Below are 25742 nucleotides of genomic sequence, written 5' to 3'. Positions count from 1 at the left end.
TGGCCACCTCATGTGAAGAGTTGACTCATTGGAAAAGACTCTGATGCTGGGAGGGATTGAGGGCAGGAGAAGGGGACGACAGAGGATGAGATGGCTGGATGGCATCACTGACTCGATGGATGTGAGTCTGAGTGAATTCTGGGAATTGGTGATGGACAGGGAGGCCTGGAGTGCTGTGACTCATGGGGTTGCAAAGAGTCAGACACAACTGAGCGACTGATCTGATCTGATCTGATCTGAATGACTAAGCACAGCACCGTACAGCAGAGAGGCAAAGAGAAGACAGAAGGAAGAAGCCAGGACTTCCCTGGTTGTCAGGGGCTGGAATTCCAATGCTGTCAAGTTAGGGAGCCCAGGTTCAATCCCTAGTCAGGAAACCAGATCTCATAGGTCACAACCAAGACCCAATGCAGACAAATAAAATGAAAAATAAATAAATGTTAAAAAAAAATTTTTTTAAGGCAGAAGCCATGTGGCAGCAAGACTCACGAGTAAGTAAAAGCCCTGAGCATGCTAAAAACTCTGAACTAATAATTGTAGGAATTAGTCTACATACAAGATTTTCACAGTGTTTAAGTCTTTCTAAGGGTAGGGTCAGTTTGAAGGTTTTCATATTAATTTTTTCAATCATTTAAACTCCCGTTAACCAGAAAACAATATATCAGTATTTCTTTTTAATGCTTTTTTGAATTAATTCTCATTGGAGTATAGGACTTCCCAGGTGGCGCTGGTGGTAAAGAACCCGTCTGCCAATGCAGGAGACACAAGAGAGGTGGGTTCGATCCCTGCAGTTGGAAACATCTCCTGGAGAAGGGCATGGCAGCCCACTCCAGATTCTCGCCTGGAGAGTCCCATGGACAGAGGAACCTGGTGGGTTACAGTCCATAGGGTCGCAAAAGAGTCGGACACGAGTGAAGCAACTTAGCACACAGAGTTGCTTTACAATCTTCTATTAATTTCTACTGTTCAGCAAAGCACGTAAGCTCTACACACACAAATACCCCTCTGCTTTGGATTTCCTCCTCATTTAGGTCACCACAGAGGACTGAGGAGAGTTTCCTGAGCTACACGGGGAACTGTACGGCTTCTCATCAGTTATCTATTTCATACACAGTATCAGTAGCGCTTTTATGTCAGCTCCAATCTTCCAATTCATCCCACTTTCCTCCTTCCCTCCTTGGTGTCCGTACATTTGTTCTCTGCATCTCTGTCTCTATTTCTGTTTTGCAAAGAAGATCATCTGTACCATTTTTCTAGATTCCACACATATGCACTAATATATGACATTTTTCTTTATCTTTCTGACTCACTTCACTCTGTATGACAGACTTTATGGCCATTCACAAATGACCCAATTTTGTTCCTTTTAATGGCTGAATATAAAAGTCCATTGTATATATGTACCACATCTTCTTTATCTATTCCTCTGTTGATGGACACTTAGAGTTTTTCTTATATCTTGAAAAAATCCAATCAATATAGAATTATTGTTAAATTAAGTGAAGCAGCCCATGTAGAACCAAGTGTCCAGTGGTTGGTTGAGGGAAAAAAAAAAAAAAGAGGATCTAGATATAGTGGTTAAAATATTGTTATGTTTCAGGATTTTAGCCCACCTCAAATTCTCTAACTTCAGCCCTAAACAATTCAGAGAAATTTGGGGTCAACTCTACGTAAATAATATAGACAAAATGGAATTCCTGTACTTCTAGGATCCATTCAGAAAAGAGAAACTTCTCAAGTACTGCCTCTTTGGCTCCTTGCCTGGGGTCATCCCGTGAAGACTCGTTAAGGCCGCCCTACCTGATGCATATCCTACCCCTAAACTCAGCCCCGGATATTTCCACATCACTAACTTCGTTGCTCCTTTTCCCACACTGTGCACACCTGTCCATTGCCTCCTTCAGGCTGACATGACCAGCTACTCTTTCCTCCTGGACCCTGCCTCCTCTCGAGGCCAATTTCATCTCTCCACCTAGGTCAAGCTCCTCAAGATAGCCTTTCCGATACCTAAGGCATGGATAGCCCCAGCCAGCATCATCACATCATCCAAGAGCAAAGCTGATACACTTTCAATTGCCTGCTTCCTGTCTGTCTTTCCCTCCACCATCTACTATGCAACCTAGTTAGTGTCAAGACTTTCAAGATATCCTTCTGGGGTCTCAACCCCTTTCAGCTGACACTTTGCTCCATTTTACAATCTGTCTTTTCTAGACTTTACAAAAATCAGTGAGTGCAGGATAGCAGTACAATAGTCTCGTGTGGCCTCCCTAAGATTGATGCCATATTGTTCTTGACCTAGTTACTGCATTTCACTATTACCAGAAATCAACTGATCAGGCAATTTTGAAAGTATTTTGCATCTATTTATTTCATTTTCACTAACTAGAATGACCCCATAAAACTCAATTGGTTATTTCCAAAAGTAGGCTTAATGCTTGGCAATCTTAATACTTATATAATTTCCAAGAATGCTGGATCCACATTCTCTTTGAAGTCAATAATGCAAGCCTCTAATTTTCCACCACTGCCATTCCAATTGGGCCAAAAGATTTAGAATAATTTAGTGCCCAAACAGGATATATATTCAGCATGGAAAGAACAGAGAGATTATCATTAAGTCTTTGATCAAATCACATCTTCCAAGCCTCAGGTTCATCACCAGTAATCAGAGCATTTTTAAAAAACTTTTATCTATCCCCTAAAAGTCTGAGAGTCCTTTGGATTAGGGATTATATTTCATTTTTCTCTGAATCTCCAATGCAAAACACAGTTCTGTCAAATAATAACATTAGATTAATCTTGAAAAATGAATATCCACAGATCTATGCACTTGTGACTTCCACAGAAATATCCAAAACCCCTGACTGACATCATTAACAGCTCTGTATGGTAGCAACAGTCATCCATTTATGATGAAAGAGAGCCCCAGACGCATTAGAAGTCTGTCCCAAGTTATGAGATTCAGTTTTATGCCAGGATCCCAGAGGGTAATAAAGTACAATGGAAACCGTATCAGACTCTGTTTTAATTCAGGGCAGCACTTGAATCTGTGCTGTTGGGTAAACCACGGGATGTGAGCAAACCACAGATACCAAGATCAGAGAGGCCCTGAATGTGAATTGAGTTCCATCAGTCTCCCATTTAAAAGGTTTTGGTTTTAAGAAACTTTCTTGAGCAATGTTAAGCAAAAACTGAGGTTTTTTTGGATGAAAAGAAATATCAAAATGAACTCACAGCCGAGGAGTACAGACAGGTTCCAAGAAGACTTGGTACCAGGAACTGGAACACACTCTCCAGATCAGGCCCCAGGCCCAGCCATCTCTGAACCCCACTCTCTTTGGGGCCATCCCTTCTTCCCTCTGAATATCTCTCTACAGAGCAATTTTTCTTTTCCACTTGTAAACAGGCTAAACATGGCTCCCCAGATTCTATTTCTTCTGCTTTTCTATTACTGTGCATTTCTTCTCTGAGTAGGATAAAGGCAGATGGATTCCTGTTTCAGGCTTTGCATCAAACAGGCATTCCCATGGCGTTGGAATCAGAGGAGCCATTGGATTTACATAACTGAGCAGAGAAGAGAATAGACATTTTTTAAGTAAACTAAAATATATTCAGAGAGAGACTAAGCCTGCATGAGCTGCAAATAAATAAGGAAGAAAATAAAACGGCATTCTTTAAAATTCACATTGGGGTAAAGAAAACACAGTTGACTCACAGGTTTTAGATTTCAAAGTCTAGGGTTGGCTGATACGCCCAAGCGCACTTACTTTTTTTCCTCAAGCCAGATTGCAACAGGAGGGAGAGAATGAGGAGCAAAGAAGTAAAAACGTGAGACAACCTCCTCTCTCAAGAACTTGAAACTAGGTACTAAGGACCATGAAACGGAAGCTTAAAGCAGATTGGGATATAGTTGAGGTGCGTATATGTGAGTGTGTTGAAACATGACAGCTCTCCGCAAGCTGAAAGATGAGAAGGAAAAGAACTCAAAAAGGGCATCCTTGAAGCAAGATGCTGGAGAAGGGAGTGCGGCCAGGAACAGGGAAGGACAGACACCTCTTCCCAAGTGACGGAGCTCCCACCAGCTTCCCAGGGCCTCTCCCAACACGGCCACAGCACAGCCTCTTATCCAGCCCCCTTCTTACTCTGATTGTGTCACGCTTGCTCACACCTTCATGGTCTTGCACGCCTCCACTTGGAGTGCTGGCTCTCCAATTGTCTCCTATTGAACTCTGACTTCCCCTCTCAGACACAACTCACAGATCACCTTCTCTGGGAAACTTTACTGATCCCTGCACTCAAGGAAAGTAAATGTTCCTCTCTGGCAATCAAAGACATAAGATACATCGGTGTTTTCATTCCTTCTAACTTCCCACCAGAATGGAAGTACCTCGAGGACTATGCCCAGTTCACACAGATTGAACATTCGAGAAAATTTGAATGAATGAATGAATGAATGAGGAACGGAAAATCACTGGGTGCTTTAGGAGCTTTGCGATGGAGAAAAAATTACAGCCTCTCGCAGGGCTGAGAAGGGTGGGACCGGCTGAAGCTTGAGGAGAAAATAGAACTGTCGGGACAGTCTCTGTTGGGAATTCAGTTGAAAGTCAGAGATGATGGAAGAATTTGGAAGCACAGTGAGAGCCTAGCTGAAGTTCAAATGCCAGTGGCATCGACTAATAAATAAAAATCCACACAATTGAAGTTCATGACCTTCCTTTAAAGTGAAAAGCAAGTCTCCCACAGTCAATAGCTTTATCTGGGAAAGAAATTCAGAGTGATCAAGTCAGATTTGTGAGACCTCAGGGACAGAGCGTCTCAGACGGCTGGAGCTTTCTAAAAGGCATAAAAATACCGACATTCTGTCAAGGTCCATGATCAAAGCCTTGCCAGACTCAACTCATGAAGAAGAAAATCCACTTAATAGTATTAAGAACATCTTTGATTTTTAATCTGGTGTCGTGCAAAAATTGGAAATTTGTTCACCAAGTAGAATTAAGGACCAATTAGAATATTTTTAAAAATTTGTATATATGCACGATTTAGCAATAGTAACTAATTTGTGTGGCTCGTAAGAAATCATCAGATATAAATCTAATAGAAACTTGAGTGCATTTGCCTCATCTCATTCTCTTTCCTGGAATTCTGCAATTCCAGAACATCATGGAATGTCAGACCTCAGAGGAACCTTGCAGAACCTCTAAGCCAATAACCTCATTTTCTCAGAGGCCAGGGGAAAAAAAAAAAAGCGACTTTTCAGGCTTCCCATCTCATTAGTGGTGGAACCGAGCTGAAAACACAACTTTTCTCATCTTTCCATCAAGTGATCTTCTGACTGCACCATGTCATGAAAATAAAGTTAAATTATGTTCAATTAAAGAATTATTCACCATGGTTCAAAAGTTTACCGTCCAAAAGTATTAGGTTAAATAATGTTTTCATGCCAAAAATCATAACCACTCAGATTTCCAGAAAATACTGTTGTTTTCTGGAACCCTTTGTTTCCTTGGAGCTTCAGAAAATCAGGGCTCTATAATATTGAACAAATCTTATGTGCTCTAAGAGTTCTGAAAGGAAACGATTGTTACTGATGTAGACTGTAGTCGGTAGAGGGTGGGAAAGCAGGGACTTGAGAAAAAGCCCAGAAGAATGGGTTGAACCCATCGAGTCAGGAGAAGGAATCGCATCCCTGACCAAGATAAAAGAAAACACCACGGTGAAGGGTTCGAGGGAACCTGGTTGCCAAATTTGATTGTAATTAATTTGTTTAGAGGTCTTCCCAGGTGGCAGTGGTAAAGAATCCACCTGCCAATCCAGGAGACGTGCGATCAATCCCTGGGTTGTAAAGATACCCTGGAGAAGGAAACGGCAACCCACTCCAGTATTCTTGCCTGGAAATCACATGGACAGAAGGAGCCTCATGAACTACAGTCCATGGGCTCTCAAAAGAGTCAGACACGACTGAGTGACTAAACACAACAATTTGTTTAGAACAGTGTTTCTCAGAGCATATTCCACAGAACACTGGTTCCATCACATGCTCTATAAAAAAATAATAATGAGGGGGGAATTCTATGTTCCAACATGAGTGAGAAATGCTCTTCACCCTCTGGAAAGGCCCCGTTGCACATTAGGTTATAAAAGGTGTCGTGTCTGCCTGCCATCAAGTGTCTTTATTTTGTGTGTGTGTCCAATAATTTAAACATGAAAAAGCCATTCTGAGCTCTAGGGCCGCATGGAAAGAGACCACTCATCAACTTTCTGCTCTTTGCAGACACCTGCCATCAAGGTCTCTCATGATATTTTTACATGTGTGTGCTGTGTTCTCAGTCACTCAGTCGTGTCCGACTCTTTGCGACCACATGGGCTGTAGCCCATCAGGCTTCTCTGTCCATGGAATTTTCTGGGCAAGAATTCTGGAGTGGGTTGCCATTTCCTTCTCCAGGGGATCACATGATGTTTGTTAATATCCTATGACCTCCTAACTCTGCTGGAGACACTTGAGAAAATATAGTTTAGCAAATTGGCTCTGGAATGCTGACCCTGATTGCCAACTGGAGAGCATGTTAAATGCAGCTCCCTGGACCTGAACCTGCATTTTCATCAAGCACTCTAGGGGATTCTGACACAGGTAGTCCAAGAGTCACACACTGAAGGGAATGCTGACAGTGATGGGAAAACATAGGTGGTGGTGACCTTGGGGTTGAAGATGAAGACACGGCCACGCACGATGGAGTTAAATTGAGCTAGAGCTCCGTCATCCCAGAGAATATTTCAAAGCTTCTGTAGGGGAAAAAAATCCCATCTCCCTGAAATAATCAGTGGAAGATTTCCTACGAGGAGGGGCAGTCATAGCCCTACCACCCAGGATGCCCGGTGCCCAGGGGTATCTCACTGAGCATCTCTGCCACCATCACCAGAGCCTGGTGGGGTGGGCAACACGGGCTCCTCCCTTTCCTTAATTATTTTCTGAGCAAGAAGAGGCATTCATTCAGGGCTTCAGTAAATCTTCTGGAAAATAAAAGAAGAAAGAGTAATATATAACTGAATAAACTAGCTCTCAAGGGCTTCACAGGAGAAGGAAATGGCAACCCACTTCGGTATTCTTGCCTGGGGAGTCCCGTGGACAGAGGAGCCTGTTGGGCTGCTGTCCATGGGGTCGCACAGAGTCAGACACGACCAAAGTGACTTAGCATGCATGCATGCATTGGAGAAGGACCTGGCAACCAACTTCAGTATTCTTGCCTGGAGTCCGTCCCAGGGACAGAGGAGCCTGGTGGGCTGCCGTCCATGGAGTCGCACAGAGTCGGACACGACTGAAGCGACTTAGCAGCAGCAGCAAGGGCTTCACTCAGCTCAATATCAGGCTTTCTTCTCCGGAGTTTGTAGTCTTCACCCTGTAGAAGTTTCTAGCTTGTTTCCGTGGCACGGGGGCCTTCACTCCAGAGGTGTCCTGGGTCCAGTCTGCTGTGCACATTTCTTCCCACCCCCTGGTTCACCGAGCATCTCCATTTGGTAGCTTGAAATCGGCCATGGTGGGAGCGCTTACACCACAAAAATCAGCACAAATCAGGGAATTGTTTATTATTTTTCAGAGCACATCACTGCTTCATACGCACCATCCAGAATGCATAACAGCTCCATGGATAAAAGTGAAGGCTGGTGTGCTCACACAGATCTTGTTTTGAATCCCACAACCGTCTCCCTTACTAGTTATAAAACCCTTACTGGACTTTCCTGGTGGAGCAGTGGGTAAGAAGCCACCTGCCAATGCAGGGGACATGTGTTCAGTCCCTGGGCTGGGAGGATTCCACGTGCCATGGGGCAACGAAGCTCGGACTCCACAGCTACTGAGCCTGCTCTCTGGAGCCCACAAGCTGCAATGACTGAAGCCCAAGCGCCTTAGAGCCTGTGCTCTGCAACAAGAGAAGCCACCACAGTGAGAAGCCGGACACTGGGACTAGAGAGTCGCCCCCGCTCGCCACAGCCAGAGAAAGGCCATGCATATCAACAAGGACCCAGTGCAGCCAGAAATAAGTAAATATTAACAAACGAATAAATGTAAAAGACGCCCTTACTCTCTCAGAGTCTCCATCTACCCTTCTGTAGAAATAATCACTCCTTCCATTTATAGGGCTGAGGGTTCTAGACGAAGAAACCTAGCCTGATGCGTGACACACAGGCAGTACCCACAGGTTAAGTCTAGACATCATAAGGCCTTAAATGTAGAACCAGGAGAGGCCCTGAGGAAGACAGGAGTTCTCCATCCGTCCTGTCTAATGCTTTCCAAGGTTCACATCCTGGCTGAGAACCCTGCCTCTTCTTCAGGTGCCCGCCAGTGAGCATATGCTCTCAGGATACCTGCAGGACCTTTCTCGATAGAGTAAGTGGACTCCCATCAGGTTGCAGGCCACCTACCCCAAGGGATGCACATATATTAGTGGGTGGGGTGTGTTTTATTACAGTCCCTCCACACCCATGGTGGCTCAGTGGTAAAGAATCTGCCGGCAATGCAGGAGACAAGGGAGATGCATGTTCGATTCCTGGGTCAGGAAGATCCTTTGGAAGAGGGTATGGCAACCCACTCCAGTATTCTCGCCTGGAGAGTCCCATGGACAGAGGATCCTGGTGGGCTGCCATCCATAGAGTCTCAAAGAGTCGGCCAGGACTGAGCAACTTAGCACGCACAAAGCAGCTCCAAATGCATAATTATGCCTTGCCTAGAGCTCTTGTTACTTTCTTCTCCATTCGCAGGCCTTAAGGACAGACACTGTGTCTGGGTTCCCTTTGTATAAACTGAATGCACATTTTTTTGAATGACTGAGACAGCAATGAGTGAGAAAAAAGTGTAAAATTTTTTATGAATCTTAATAGAGATTTCATTTTTCCCACCTCAGTAAGAGCAGTCTGCGTGCAACCCAGCCATCCGCAAATATCTGAGGATGCTGGGAGGCCTCCAGAGCCTCATTACCAGCATTGTTTCTCCCCTCCTGCTCCTGTAGCCAGAGAAGAAGAAAACTGCACTAAAGCGCATTCACCACAGGGCAGCTCAGAGATGCTGACCGTTTAGACTGAATCCCTGAGATCCAATTGTTTTCCTGTTACTTGCCTCTCCTAAGGGCTGAGATAATTCACGGGGAAGTTTCCACAATCCAAGATGATTAAGGTCGCACTCATCTGGCGCGAGTTGGCGTTTCCCATCCCTCTGTCTCATCCGGTCCTCTTGCAACAGCCTCACTGTCTCCAAGATTCTCCAAACATTTCTCTTATGTCTGCTCTATAGGAGGAAAGAGCTTCTTCTTTTTTTTTTAAGGACTTTAATTGAATTAGACCAGAAATCAGTATGCAACCCATAGTCCCAGATATGTTGAGCAGGAAGAGAGATCAACGTGTCACTTATTTCATTAGCTATAATTTAATTACACGCAGAAACTCTTTGCAATGGTGTGTTCCCCACAGCCCTTGATGTTCCAAGTATAAGGACAGCTTCTGGATGAGGCTATCGAGAAGAACTTCTGCAAAAAATCAGGCTTGGAAAATTCAGGTGGCTGCAGGAAATAACTTCTGAGCCAAGAACACTTAACTCCTTAACATCCTAGTGGCTCAAATGGTAAAAGATCCGTCCATAGTGGAGGAAACCTGGGCCCAATCCCTGGGTAGGGAAGCACCCTGGTGGAGGGCATGGCAACCCACTCCAGAATTCTTGCCTGGAGAATCCCATGGACAGAGGAGCCTGGTGGGCAACAGTCCATGGAGTCGCAAACAGTGGGCCATGACTGAGCGACTAACACGTTTGCTAACATTCTTTATTCAGCTGATATCTGTCAAAGGTCTGCTTCGTCCATACTACACAGTCCTGGAATACGGAACAGAAGGCCCTTGCCCCAGGCAGCTTATGGACCAGTGAGGGATCAACACTGAGCCACTGCTTCCGTTCAATAATTGCAATAAGCAATGCTAAATGTTACGAAAACGAAGTGCTATGAGAGGAGCTGGTGGAATCTGCAGTAGTTAGGGGTTATGTTCTGAAGAATGGACACTGAAGCTGAGATTTAAAAGATGAGACGTGGGCCTCACATAGCATAGAGAATATTTTAGGGTAAAGGACTATGCTATGCTATGCTAAGTCACTTCAGTCATGTCCGACTCTGTGCCACCCCAGAGACGGCAGCCCACCAGGCTCCCCCGTCCCTGAGATTCTCCAGGCAAGACCACTGGAGTGGGTTGCCATTTCCTTCTCCAATGCATGAAAGTGAAAAGTGAAAGTGAAGTCTCTCAGTCGTGTCGGACTCTTTGCAACCCCATGGACTGTAGCCCACCAGGCTCCTCTGTCCATGGAATTCTCCAGGCAAGAGTCCTGGAGTGGGTTGCCATTCCCTTCTCCAAGGGATCTTCCCAACCCAGCAATCAAACCCAGGTCTCCTGCATTGCAGGAGGATTCTTTACCTTCTGCAGCAGGGAAGCCCTGGGTGGTGTGCCTTTATTCCCTTATTTGGCAGTCATAAACACCCACTGTGCCAGGCACCTTGCCTCAGAGCAGCAAGGCTTGGCGTCCGCCGCAAGGAACTCAATCAGCTGGAGCAAGGGCAGTAGCATCATAAGTAAGGGGGTCCAGACACCGAACCCAGACAGCCCAGTTAGAGAGACATCTTCAAGGGGGGTCATTTGAGCGGTGTTTTGTACTGAGTAGGAGAAAGGAAAACAAAGTGGGCGCCCTGAGCTGAGCCCTGAGCAAGCATCGTCTCTGAGTTCGGAAGAAAGGCCATGCAGGTGGAGGGAAAAAACAGCCTGGGCAAAGGCAGGAGGTGAGGGATGCGATCTCAGCCCTGAACTGAACCATTAAGCATGACCAATCAGAATGGAAGCGGAGTTGCCCCAGGGTTCTTCATGCCAAGGCAGTTCAGAAATGGGATGAATCTACAGAGCAGCAGAGCTAGTGAAGTCCATAGACTAACGGCTCAGTCTCTCAAATGAGAGGCGACCAGGGCATCAGAGAGGGGAGGACACACGCCCAGGGTCACACAGCAATGATCTCACGGCCGGGACAGAAATCCAGGTTTTCTCTCTGCCACCCCGGCACAGGTTCTTTCTTTTGCACTATAGCAAGGGTCCCTGAGCCAGATATTCATTCTGGCCAACAAACTAGGACTTCCGCTAACATGGTGTGCTAACAGTCCTGCGCCAGCAACACCCTCCAGCCCTCTTGGTTGTATCAAGGGCTGGGAGAGGGAGGGAGGAGAAGACACAAACTGACACTCGCCAGGACACAACCGACCAGTCAAAAGAGAACACGGGCTTGTACACTGCCCGGCATTGGGAACCAGTCAAAAGAGAACACGGGCTTGTACACTGCCCGGCATTGGGAACCAGTCAAAAGAGAACACAGGCTTGTGCCGGGGACCAGCCCCGGCTGATCCAGGGTATTCAAAGGAGAGACGGCGTAGGCGAAGATCAGGAAACAATTGCTTAATTAAATGTTAATTAAGGATATAAAGAGTAATAGAATGAGGATAGCTCAGTAAAATTCAGTGAAGAAAAGAGGCTGAGTAGCTTGGTTTACACGGGAGACCAATAAAACTTCAAGACAAGAAGTTTGCACCACTTACGTAGGCCGCAGGCGTCCTTCCGTTCTCCCGAAGGAGAGGAGACACTGAGGCCTCCCCGGTCGGATCTTAGAAGCCCAGGCATAATTAGTAAGCATGGTGGGTTCCGCGCTCCAGATGGAGACTCAGCCAGAGTGAGAGAGAGAGCGACATGGGGAGACCAGTATTTCGAGAAACTGATCCCAATTCTTTATTTTCCAGAGTCTGTTTTTATACACTGAGATGTTATACAAAAGTCACGTGGGGACAGCAGTCCTGACTTTTATTAAAGTCAGGTGCTTCACACAAATGTATACAGAGGTCTTAGGGGTGTTACATCATCTTCTGGCCAGGGGGGCCTGCTGACAATTTACGACCCTCTCCTTGTGATAGCGGTCAGTAATTCAGGACACTTATTTCTCCAGGGCTGATTATTCTCAAAACAGACGCCACCCAAATAAAGTTACATTCCTACAGGGTGAGGGTGTAGTGGGTTTTAGTTAAGGAAAGAATTTACTTAGCCTAAGGTCTAACGTGATTAATATCAAAGGTTAATACTTATTTCTTCTATATATTCATTAATGTGTGTAAGGGCAGGGGATGTGGAGACTTAGCAACAAACATTGGCTCAACAAATGAAAAACCCTTCACCAACACAATTTCTAATTAGCCCATTATACTTATACTAATAGTTTTCTAACTTCTCTAAAGAACCTGTTTTTAGAAGGTTTAAAGCATCTTGTGCCTCTCACGGTTGGGAGGCTGTGAGCAATCACATGTGGCCGGACGAGCCTGTCAGGCAGGCTAGAGAACCTTCAGAGGAGTTTGTAGGTTAAAACACTCTTGTCACACCCAGGAATTATTATTAACTGGAGCTCTAGGTTAACTCCTTCTCCGAAAGAGGTGGTGGGGGACAGCCCCCCGTAAAGTCAGAGGTGTAGGTAAGAGCACAAAGTAGTAAAGTTGGCAGGCTCTGGTTATGGGGGTAGACGCTCGAGGATTTCCAGGGGGACTCCTGAGGCTCGATCCCGCCTTTGCGTATGTCGAGCCTCCTTCCTCATGACCTTTGCCATGGACAGAGTACCTCACTCTGGCCCCCAACAGGCTTGTACACTGCCCGGCATTGGGAACCAGTCAAAAGAGAACACGGGCTTGTACACTGCCCGGCATTGGGAACGACCCAAACCTCCAGCACTGGGAGCATGACTAAACAATAATGAATCTGCTCAACTGACTGTTCCTCAGCTGTTACAATTTTACAAATGTGACAATATTAAAATACCTAAAATATAACATGCTGCTGCTGCTGCTGCATCGCTTCCGTCGTGTCCGAGAGGCGACCCCATAGACGGCAGCCCACCAGGCTCCCCCGTCCCTGGGATTCTCCAGGCAAGGACACTGGAGTGGGTTGCCATTTCCTTCTCCAATGCATGAAAGTGAAAAGTGAAAGTAAGAAAGATGTAAAGTAATTCTGTTGATCAATCGCTAAGTTGAGTCTGACTCTTTGCAACCCCATGGCAGCACACCAGGCTTCCCTGTCCATCACCAACTCCTGGACCTTGCTCAAACTCATGTCCATCAAGTCAGTGATGCCATCCAACCATCTCATCCTCTGTCGTCCCCTTCTCCTCCCACCTTCAGTCTTTCCCAGCATCAGGGTCTTTTCCAATGAGTCAGTTCTTCACATCAGGTGGCCAAAGTATTGGAGCTTCAGCTTCAGCATCAGTCCTTCCAATGAATATTCAGGACTGATCTCCTTTAGGATGGACTGGTTGGATCTCCTTGCAGTCCAAGGGACTCTCAGGAGTCTTCTCCAACACCATAGTTCAAAAGCATCAGTTCTTCAGCACTCAGCCTTCTTTATAGTCCAACTCTCACATCCATACATGACTACTGGCAAAACCATACCTTTGACTAGATGGACCTTTATAATCATATATTAACACTATCTAAAAGACAAACAAAACAAAAAAAAACTGAAAAAGAAAATAAACTAAAAATGTTGGCAAATGATTATTTCAGTAAAAAATGATTTTGCTAAATAAGAATGAACTAAAGGTAATTTTAAAAATTTTAATTATATAGTTTTTCCAAACTGTCTTTAATCAGCATGCTATACCTTTGCATTACTAAGGTATATATAGCATATACACATAAATATCTCTTTATCAATACGTACATGAGTGCTCAGTTGCTGAATTGTGTCTGACTCTTTTGCAACCCCATGGACTGTAGCCCACCAGGCTCCACTGTCCATGGGATTTCCCAGACAAGAACACTGGAGTGGGTTGCCATTTCCTTCTTCAGGAGATCTTCCTGCCCGGGGGACTGAACCCACATGTCTTGCACTGGCGGGTGGATTCTTCACCACTGAGCCACCTGGGAAGCCCACCGATTGATAGAGACACATGTAAATCATATTTCTCGCTTTACCCTCTTCCACTGGGAACACCAGGCTAGTCATGTTTAAGGTCAGTTAATAGGCAGTAGGCTTGTATGCCCAGTGCAACACAGTGGAAGATAGAAAACACTTAGAAGAGCTAAGCCTGTACTCAAAGCCTTGGAGAAAGTTGACTCATCGAAGTGCAGACTCTGGTGCCTGGCAGGTCCTCATTAATTATTCATTGAATGAATGAATAAATAAATATGAGTCTATGAGGCTACGTATAGAGAGTCTGTGATCTGCTCAGCGGCATTCTCACCTGGTCCACTGAGCAGAAAAGCCTGGAACTGCTTTTCCTAGAATCCCTTGCAGCTCTTGGCTCTGGGTCAGTTCTGCCAAGAAGAGGCTCTCTAGGGGCCCTGGAGGACTGAGGAGGAAAAGAAATCATGATGTCCAAGGGGTAGCTGTTTGCAGGTATGTGGGCATTCAGCAGAGGCAGATGTTTCAGGGTATCACCCTGAGAATCACACTTTTTTGGTGCCACAAGCTGTTGAATGACCAGCCACAGCCCCCAGCACCCTGGGAGTTCCTCTTCTTGGAGCAGCCGCTGAAGTTAGTGGGACAGCTTCCCCAAAACTTCTGCACTTCAGGATTTCCTGAAAATGGAAATCTCTGCATTTCAGGGGCCATGGAAATCTCTAGCTCCCTGTATTAAACCACTTTCTACTTGAAATACCGAGAGTGACTTCTGCCCAAACCATGACTGATATGGGTAATACGTAACGAAAGGCAAGACTGAGTGGGTCCTGGTGTTCCACGAGTTACATGAAAGCTGGCAAAGCTGAGTCATGGGATCCAGTCTAAGCTAGAAGAATGGACCAGACATGTGAACTGCATGTGTGTGATGGATGCCTCTCCTTCCTTCTTACTTCACTCAAGCACCCCTTCAATCCTTCCTTCACTCTTTCAGTTTCTTTCTCTTAAGCTTTTGCTTTTACCATCAGGAGAGGTGAGAAAAGGCTTCCCTGCTGGCTCAGTTGGTAAAGAATCCACCTGCAATTCAAGAGACCCAGGTTTGATCCCGGGGTGGGAAAGATCTCCTGGAGAAGGAAATGGCAACCCACTCCAGTAATTCTTGCCTGGAGAATCCCATGGACAGAGGAGCCTGGGAGCTACAGTCCATGGGGTCGTGAAGAGTTGGACACGACTGAGCGTCTAAGCATCTACAGAGGTGAGAAAAGCCTATTATCAGCTTTTTTCCTAACAACTGCTAATAAATATTGATTTTTTCCCCAGGAGGATCTCATTTGGGCAGTTAACAGTTTGGTTTCATGGCAGTGGTAGCCAGTCCCTGGGAATAAGCCAGACGTGGTCTTTACCAAGTTCCTGAGACACCTCAAGCCCAGGCCACTCCTTTCCCGGGACTGTTTCTGGATGAACCAGTCCCTACATCCTCGGGGGACGTGGAAGAGTAGCACAAAGCCCACTCCAGAAAGCCCTGTCCAAACTAAGGACGTTTGGCCATCTCACTCATATGAATTATCCATCCACTCTGAACACATGTCAGACACTAGGGTGGGTGATGGAGACACAATGGCAGCAGGACATGGTCCCCATCTCTGAGCAGCTCAAATGGCCTAGGACAGCAACCCATGCTAAACCGCAGTTGTGGAGGGGCATCATTTAGAGTCAAATAGTGTTCTCAACCCAGCTGCTGCTTCAAAAACAAACTGAAGGCCCAGAGACAACAGACTGAGCACTGAGTGTCGATAATGCTCCTTCTGAGCAGGGAGCATCCTGCAGACCCTCCAGGTTCTGGAGGGTCAGGTTTGGAGAAAAGCAAATGGAGTCTGCTTTTTAAAAGGTGAAAGCTGGAAATTCTCTCTGCCTCAGTAGGAAAACAAAGCCGCCGAACGTCACTGACTGGCTGGGGACATCTGCACTTAGCCCTCAGGTGCACGGAAGTGCCGACATGGCGACAGGGGTCTTGCATGGACGGGGTGTGCCCTGCGAGCATGGCTTCCAGCTCCTCGCCCCCTTGTCTAATTTGAGACGCTGGCTCCCAGTTGTCAGTTTAGCAGAAGCCAGGTCTGCGACGCTGACGGCAGGATGGATGGTGTGTCAGGGCTCATTAAGACGATGAGCATGTAATTAATCAGGATTCTGTCTACAGTGCGAGAGCGACTGCTAACAATAGGACAACGCAACAGTCGCAACTGGGAGGCCCCCCAGGAGGGTGGTGAGCTCCTAAAGTGGAAGGACAGGGGAAAGACGGTGTGCGGAGCCCGTGTAACACCTCACCAGCTGTCCATAGGAGCTTGCTTTCATTCATTTCAATTCTCACTATAACTGGTGAAGTAGATGTTACTAACCCTCGTTTTACGAAGACCCAAGGCTCAGATAAAGGAACTTGCCTGAGTTGAAGGGTTAGTAAGAGGTGGAAGTGTAATCTGAACCCAGGTCCATCTGACTCATATCTGTTCTCATCATAGCCATGACACAAACTTCAAAAACGGTGGCATTTGCCCTAAAAGGGCCTCACTGTCTTTCGGCCAATGATATAGGTTTTCGTTAATAATTGTGATGTAGGCACTTACTGCTGTGTGCCATTACTTTGTTAAAATTCAACCACTGATTCAATTCAATTCAACACACTTTTGAGCTAGACTTGGCACTATGGATGCACAATTGAAGAGGTTATTCTGGCCCTGAAGGGTCTCACAGAACAGGGGGAAGACAGGCAAGAAAACCAGTAATTACTGAACTGTGTAAATGCCAAGATAACTGTATGTTAGTCTCAAGGTCTCACAGAATCACCACAAGCACCTGATCCAACAGAGACACCCAGGAAGCCTTCCCAAAGGAGGTGTCAACCCAGGTACAATAGATGAGTAGGAATTGCTTAGAAAAAGAATCAGGACTAAAGCCTAGGAAATAACACACGCACAGGAAGAGGGATGTGAATGAGCCTTGACAGATGCAGAGAAACAACAGATGATTCTCTTTGGCTGGAGGGAAGGGGGGCGGACCCACACAGTGTGGCCGAGGGGACCTCACGACACCCCTTCCACTCAGACCAGCCCAGAGGATGCCACCTGGGACCCAGCTGTGCCAGCCATTGTATCCCAACTGGAGGAAACTGGTCAGTAAGAGACACATGACCGAAGGTGGACAAAGAATAGTCTCTCGGAGACCTTTCTTCCAGCAAAGCTCCTACAAGCTTGACGGGTGCCTTTTCTTGTTAATACAAAGGTGGATTTTGGACCAGCTAAGGCTCAGGGAGCCCAGGGAACAATGAATAAGGGGGATCTTATCAGAAAGCAGAGAAGGAGACCTGGCAGATGAGATAACCGAGGAACGTGGCACTTTGCTATGGTTGGGAGTCTTCAGAAGTCCTGTCCCAGAGGACTCGCCATTGTGTCAGACCAGTGACAGAGTCACATTTCCATTCTCTCCTTTTCCAACACTGTGTAGCTGTTCTCTTGCCCTTACTTGGCTGCTGCATACTGAGCATATCGGGAGGTGCAGATCTAGAGGATTTGGCCCTGGAGTGTTTAGACCACTGGTTAGTAAGGACATCCAAACGCGAAGGTATACACTGCCCATCATTTAGAGATCCTCGCTTTCGAGTTGGTCAGGACCATGGGGTTGTCTCCCTCAAGAAGGGAGAGTATTTTTGGTAAAAGTCAAGAGTATTTTTGGTTGCCAAATGGTGTGCTGAGACCAGATGCAAGTTACTAGCTAAGAGATTACATCTCTCAGCTTCTCTTGTACTTATGTACATGTAGCCATTTGACTAAACTTTAGCCAATAATGTATAAAGAGAAGTTGTTGCGTATGAATTGGCTTAAAGTGAAGATAGTTGCTGATATAGGCACTAATTTTTTTTTTAACCTTCCACTATTTCTGCTGCTTCTTACCTGGAATGCAAAGATGATGGCTGGTGCTCCAGCAGCCATGTTTGATTATGAGGCAATACCAAGCTAGAAGCCACATACTAAAATGGTGAAGCAGAAAGACAGAAGGGTCCCTTTGCCTCTAAAAGACACCATAGAACTGACATACCAGTTCTTAACATTAAGTACAATAAACTTTCATCTTGTTTAAATGGCTGCATTTTTTCTCCTGGTTTTTGATTCTAGTAACTAAATATAATTGCTAACAAATAATCTATAAGTATGCAGAAATTTCCAAGCTTATTTATCTATAGTTGAGTTCTCTCCCATTAACTCCAAAGCTGGCCTTTAGCTGAATGTGCCAGCTATCACTAAATCAACATTTTCACCATCAAATTCATTGTCACTATGTCTAATCCCATCCCCCCTGAGTCCGTTCTTCGACTTGGGGTGTGTGGGAATGAGTCACTGAAAAGCTGACAAGCAATGAGCACTGGACCGCAGGAAGAAGACTGTGTACCAGGACTGCTGCCTGAGTTAAGGGAGGAAGGGCTCCGAAACACACACCAGGACCCTTCCTGGGCTAAAACACCACTGGGGAGTGATCACAGGCTCAGCTTGTTCCAGACCAAGGGTCCAAGGGTAAGTCAATATGAGCAGAGAAGATAGGAATGGCCTTGCTACTACTAAGTCGCTTCAGTCACGTCCAACTCTGTGCAACCCCATAGACGGCAGCCCACCAGGCTCCCCCGTCCCTGGGATTCTCCAGGCAAGAACACTGGAGTGGGTTGCCATTTCCTTCTCCAATGCATGAAAGTGAAAAGTGAAAGTGAAGTTGCTCAGTTGTGTCCAACCCTCAGCGACCTCATGGACTGCAGCCTTCCAGGCTCCTCCGTCAATGGGATTTTCCAGGCAAGAGTGCTGGAGTGGGGTGCCATTGCCTTCTCCGAATGGCCTTGCAGGAGTAGGGAAAGTATGGCCCAGGTACTACTGTTGGAAATGTCTAGTAGTATTTTATAAAGAAATGCTTCCAGAGGAAACATTGGAAATGCCTCTCAATCACATCACATGGGCTACAGCCAGGAAACGGCTGTGTTCCCGGGTTTGTTGGGCCTGGAGTAAGAGTAAGGGCAAGTGCATAGCTTGTGTGAATGTAGGCTGTAGTCTCTGTGCTCTGGATGCATGAAGTGTGTGTGGTGTATGCAGAGTGCAAACGTGTATACACAGGTGTCTTCTGTGTGTTGGGGGGAGCTAGAGTTTGGAGGGGGGTTGTGAGTAGAAGAGTGAAGGAGGCTGGCATGCCTTCACTGTAAGGTAACATCCAGGCCCGTGAGAGGTCACCATTTATCTCGTACCTGCCTGTCTTCACTCTCCTGTGGGCCCCACAAGAGCTTATGTGTGTGCGTGCTAAGTCTCTTCAGTTGTGTCCAACTCTTTGCAACCCCATGGACTGTAGCCCGTGAGGCTCCTCTGTCCATGGGATTTCCCAGGCAAGAATCCTGGAGTGGGTTGACATTTCTTTCTCCAGGGGGTCTTCCCCACCCAGGGACTGAACCCACGTCTCATAGTCTCCTGCACGGGCAGGCCGGTTCTTTACCACCAGTACCACCTGGGAAGCTTATGAGGTATGCATTAACATTGCTTTTATTTTTCAAGTGAGAAGAATGAGACACAGAGAGAATGCTGGAGTGGGGTGCCATTGCCTTCTCCGAATGGCCTTGCAGGAGTAGGGAAAGTATGGCCCAGGTACTACTGTTGGAAATGTCTAGTAGTATTTTATAAAGAAATGCTTCCAGAGGAAACATTGGAAATGCCTCTCAATCACATCACATGGGCTACAGCCGGGAATACCCCACCCCAAAATGAATTTCCTTTGGGAAGGAGTCACCGGGAGCTTTCCACGAGATTGCTGTGTGGATGCAGGAACTTGGAGGGAAACGAGACAACGCCATGTTTTTGAGATGTTAGCGCCTATTTGTCCGTCAGAGGCTCTGGCCTTATTCATTCATTTTTATTCTTTGGTTCTTCATTTGCTCAGTCTCAAACTCGAATTCAAGTTCCCCCTACACATAAGGCCCGTTCACCTGGCCAAGCATGGGAGAGAGAAGGTCGAAGGCCTGGATGCCCAGAGGTGACACCACTTGGGCAAAACAGCAGAAGTTGGAGGTGAGTGGAGGAAGGGGGATCGAGGAGGAAAGAGAGGGTGTGATTTAATCAGGCTGTGAATGCATTTCAGGCTTTCTTCCCTTTGCATACGAGTTCTAGCTGACTGAATTTCGGAACCCTGGAGTTTGTGATCAACGTGCCTTCTTAAATCAGCGCCCACAGCCCAGCATGCCCGCAGTATCCTCTGGAGCATCCAAGGCACCAGGCCTGCCCTTCTCAGCCACTGCTGGAGCCAGCGGGATGAGCCGGCCGGGGTCTGGCCTCAGCCCCATGGGGAGAGAGGTGGGTGACTGACAAGGGACTCTCCCTGGTCTCCAAGTGAAGCTAGCAAGGGAGCGAAGCTGGGGCTTGGGGGGAGAGCGCGAGCTCCCCTGTGAGCCCGTGTCAGGCTCTGTGCAGAGGACGCTCCTGGAGGCAGAGCCGGGCCTGTGAGCTTCTGGCCCCACACCCACCACCATTCCTCGTCCTTTCCGCTTGCCAAGGGCTTTCCCATCTGTTTCGCTAGATCCTTAGGTCTTCCCTCCAAGCGCATTCTGTTCGGAGAAAAGTGAGGCTTTGGAGAGGTTTTTAGGCCTCGGTTTCAGAGGTTTCAGAGGCCTCCGGGTAAATCAGAGTGGAAACAAGAAATCAGATGCAGGGATGAAATCAGCCAGGGATGCAGTCATTTCTCCTTTTTCTCCGTCTGTACTGCGTGCCTTCTGAGTCCTGAGTGCACAGCGACAAACCAGGCCTGGTCCCTGCCGGCAGGTGAGCACAGCCTAGCGGGCAGAGAGGCCCGTCCACACGGTGCAACGACACTGCTGGGGGCGCTCCAGCCAGTGACCGGGGTGCAGAAGGGGGTCCCTCCACCCTGCCCCCCGGGGCACGGGAGGTCACTCAGTGCTCGACGGGTGGGTGGGGTGAGGCCTGGCACTCAGCACCCCCAGATGCTGGCCCGGGGGTTGGGGGGTGGTTCACCCTGGCCAGTCTCCCTCCCAGCCTCCTTGACTCCAGCTTCCAGGTGAGCCCCGGCCTCCATTCCTCCAGGAACCTTGATGCATAGGCTGGAACCCCACAGGCCTCTCTGCACCACTAGGCCTTGGGGGGTTGGGTCAGGCGTTAGGTGAATACTTGCTACTCTTTTAGTCTCAGCTACTGGAAAGGGCCACTTGGATTTCAGGGAGAATTTTATCCCCTTCCGTCCACGTCATTCGTGAGTTTTCTTTATCATTTCCTTTTTAACAAAACATGTAGGTTACTCTTCCCCAACATCAAAGGTGTTGAGAACGGTTTTTCTGGATTCTGTTGTGGTAAATGTCAGGTGAAAACGTTGTCCTCTTGAAACCTGGCCCCAGAACTCCTCATCAGGCGGGAACTACTTTCATTTGGAGAAACTATCAATACTTTGACAATCACCTTGGGAAAGAAGGCGAGATTGACAGGAACTCAGCCACAGAGCCACTGGGGTAAAGTGGGCTCTGAGAAAAAGAGCTTTGCTTTGGTCTGGAGTCGGAGGGGGATGACAAAGAGGGAAGGAGAGAAGCAGGGAGAGAATTAAGGGTAAGTCCCCTGGTTCAGACAGTAAAGAATCCGCCTGCAGTATGGGAGACCTGGGTTCGATCCCTGGGTTGGGAAGATCCCCTGGAGGAGGGCATGGCAACCCACTCCAGTATTCTTGCCTGGAGAATTCCATGGACAGAGGAGCCTGGCGGGCTACAGTCCATGGGGTCACAAGAGTCGGACACGACTGAGTGACTAAGCACAGCACCACTAGATCAGACTAGGGAAAGTCTCTGCACTCCCAGAGCAGGGTGTCCAGGCTCGATCCCTGGTCGGGGAACCAGATCCCACATGCTGCAACTAAGACTCAGGGCAGCTGAATAATACATAAATATAAAAAAGAGTAAAGGCAGGTTGGGCTGGAAGAAGTCAGGAGAGTTTGGCAGAAGGATACAAACTTACAGCTGTAAGGTGTGAGTATCTCATGCCGGTGCTGTTCAGTCCTTAAGTGCTACGACTGACTCTGTGACCCCATGCACTGCAGCACACCAGGTTCCTCTGTCTTCCACCATCTCCCCAAGTTTGCTCAAATTCATGCCCATGGAGTAGGTGATGTATAGCATGGTAACTAAACTTGTTAACACTGTATTGTATAACTGAAACTTGCCAGGGAAGTAGAACTCAAAGAACGTAAATAGGCGAATATGTGTTAATGAATTCGATGAATACAACATTTTCACAATGTAGACATTAAATCATCATGTTTTACACTTGAAATACCTTGTAACTTTGTCAATTATACCTCCATCAAGCTGGAAAAATATTCTAATTAAAAAATTTTTTTAAAGAGTAAGCCTGGGTCTAGACAGTTGCCCTGGAACAGAGTGGTAACCAGACCCTGACCCCAGAGATCAGGTCACTTCCTGCCAGGAAATTGCAAGAAAAAGGACGCCCAAGGCCCAACCTGAAAGTGTTTGCTGCTGTTGTGTAAACCCGCACGTCTCCTCCCCGAACTTCAGCAAAGTCTCTAACACTCACGAATACTCTGGGATTTTTAAAAAATGAAATATAGCTGTTGCACGACATTATGTCACTTTCAGGCATATTACATCGTGATCTCGAACTTGCATACATTATGAAATGATCGTCACGATAAGTCTAGTAACCATCTGTCCCCATACAGAGTTATTGCAATCTGATTGACCATATCCCTTACGCTGTACTACGTTTCTGTGGCTTATCTGTTTTATAACTGGAAGTTTGTAGCTCTTAATACACTTCTCTTATTTCACACCTCAAAGCCCCTCCCCTCTGGAAACCACTCATTTGTTCTTGATGAGCCTGTTGTCATTTTGTTTTGTTTTTTAGATTCCGCTTATAAGTGAGATCATATGTTATTTATCTTTTATGCCTGACTTATTTCACTTTTAGCTTCTTTTAGTGTCTGGTGGCTCAGACGCTAAAGAACTGTGGGAGACCAAGGTTTGATCCTTGGCTCAGGAAGATTCTCTGGAGAAGGAAATGGCACCTCCACTCCAGTTTTCTTGCCTGGAGAATCCCATGGACAGAGGAGCCTGGTGGACTACAGTCCATGGTTGGCAGAGTTAGACACAGCCGAGTGCCTGTCACGCTCTCTCACTCTCAATTCAAGCCCATCCATGTCCTTGCAAATGGCAAGATTTCATTCTTTTTTAAGGCTGAATAATATTCCATTGTATATATATATATATATATATATGTCTCTGTGTGTGTGCATATATAGACATATATCACATCTTACTCATCCATTCATTTCTTGTTGTTCGGTTGCTAAGTCACATCTGACTCTTTGTGACCCCATGGACTGCAGTAGGCCAGGCTTCTCCAGCAGGACCCTTAGGTTATCTCCACATCTAGATTATCTCAAATAATGTTGCTGTGAACATAGAGGTGCATGTGTCTTTTTAAATTGGTGTTTTTTGTTTTTTTGTGTGTGTTTTTGTTTTTGTTTTGGGTAAAAACTCAGCAGTGGAATTGCTGGGTCATAGGTTTTTCTGTTGTTAATTGTTCGAGGAACTGCCATACTGTTTTCCAGAGCCGCAGTACCAATTTACAATCCCGCCGATGGTGCACACGGCTGCCCTTTCTCCACATGAACCTTTCTTAAGAGCCTGGAGAGGGGGCTGATTTTCTGGTCATGGAGACAGAAGGATGCAAGGAAAGATGTGCTGCCCCCACTCTCTCATTGTTGTTTAGTCGCTCAGTTGTGTCTGACCCTTTGCGACCCCATGGACTGTAGCTAGCTAGGCTCCTCTATCCGTGGGATTTCCCAGGCAAGCGTACTGGAGTGGGGAGCCATTGCCTTCTCCAGGAGATCTTCCTGACCCAAGGATTGAACCTGCGTCTCTTGTACTACAGACAGATTCTTTACCACTGTGCCACCAGGGAAACCCCCTCACTCTCTGGGAACTTGCAAAATCCTTCAAGACCACTTTGGACTTCTGCAGAAGCATTGTAGTTTGAAGAGACCCAAGCTGACATTCAAGTAAACACTAAGAAATTAATTAAACAAGTGAATGGGGTGTAGGACCAAGAAGCTAACTTGATATAAGCCTGTGCGTGAGCTGGATCAACACTCTGCTTCTCAAGGTGCTTTTTCTCAAGCTTCTCTCACACCTCCCCTGGAAGGCAGTTTATGTGGAGAGGCTGGTGCTCCTTTTATGGGTGCAAAAGCGCTGCCCGCTTGTCAGGCCCTTTCAGTCTGGAAATCTCCCAGGGAGATAGTAACCGTCCTACAGGGCCACCAGGAGCAAGCACCAGGCAGTTTGCTGGGCCCCGGAACCTTTTAAACCTGGGAGACGCACATCAGGATGGGGAACAGCTATGTGCAGGCGGCAGTTTGTCAGAATTCTAAAAGCTGTTTTGCTCTGCTTGGGGTTTGCAAAGAAACAATGAGTCCAGAGCTTTTGTGATTTTCCAACGTGCATTTTTAAAGCTTCCCTGGTGGCTCAGTAAAAGAATCTGCCTGCAATGTAGGAGACCCGGCTTCAACCCCTGAGTAAGGAAGATCCCCTGCATAAGGGCATTGCAACCCACTCCAGTATTCTGGAGAATCCCATGGACAGAGGAGCCTGGCAGGCTACTGTACATGGGGTCACAGAGTCAGACACGACTGAGCGACTAACACACACACAGCATGCGTTTTGGTGGACAGCTCACGGGCTCAGACACCTCCAGTGAAGAGTGGGTGCTGATGCCCCCGCTCATGGATCCAACACGGAGCTGGTATAAAGGTTGGCCTCGTTCCATGTCTCAGGAGCCCTAGGTTCTGCTGCCGTCTCTCCTCTCTCTAGGCTGCCCACAGCCCCCAGCACAGGGCCTGGGTGGGAGCCAGTGAGCCTGAGTCGCGTTTGTGCCCAGGGCTCACCGAGAGCCCCCTGCTTGTTTTCAGAACATTCAGGATCTTGGCTGCCTCGGGGTGGCCCGACTGGTCAAGCTGTGAGCTGACAGGGCTCCTTACTTTCATGCTGCAAGTCTCAGGGTCCTCTCTCAGATGCATCGTCTCTTATCCATGAACTCTCTGTAGTGGGTGAGAAGGTATTTTATCCTTTGGGGGGAGGAGTAATTTCCTAGCTGTGATCCATGCACTAAATGACTCCATGGACCCCAGTTTCCTCCAGGGCCTTGCTGCCTCTACCCCTGAAACCAAGGACTTGCTGGCTGGGCTCCCTCTGTGAGACACCCCCCCACACACACACAGAGTTGGGGGGAGGCAGGGATTAAGCACTTTGCATCCTATGTCCTACTGGCCACCCAAAACCCTCAAAAGCATCCTCTGTTCTAGAACCTTGCATAGACGTGATTGATATCACACATGAATCCACGGATATGAGGATTATAATCACTGCCCTTTTGTGCTTGAGCATCAAACGGGCAAACCAAACCCCACAATTTGCATGAGCTTGTGCTTGCTGAGAGTAAAAACTCTGGTTTCCAAATGAGATCTCACAGTGCCCGACAGCCTCTGATGGGAGTGGTCAGTCCAGACAGCATGTGCCCAGAGCTGGGGCCCCACTGACTGCTCAGAGCAAGATCTGGGTGTGCACAGAACCCAGGCCCAGGAGGGGAGGGACCCCTGCGGGGAGACGAACTTGAGACACACGGGGCTAGCTCTCCTTGGTGACTGGCAACCGAGAGAGGGATCCCTGGACCACAAACCCAGCACAGGTGGGCCTGCTGTCCCGAGGCGCCCAGTCACCT

Source organism: Bison bison, unplaced genomic scaffold (genome assembly GCF_000754665.1).
Source record: "Bison bison bison isolate TAMUID 2011002044 unplaced genomic scaffold, Bison_UMD1.0 scf7180017864245, whole genome shotgun sequence".
Classification (NCBI taxonomy): Eukaryota; Metazoa; Chordata; class Mammalia; order Artiodactyla; family Bovidae; genus Bison; species Bison bison.
The sequence above is the reverse complement of the archived record's forward strand: the minus strand, read 5'-3'. Positions refer to the sequence as shown.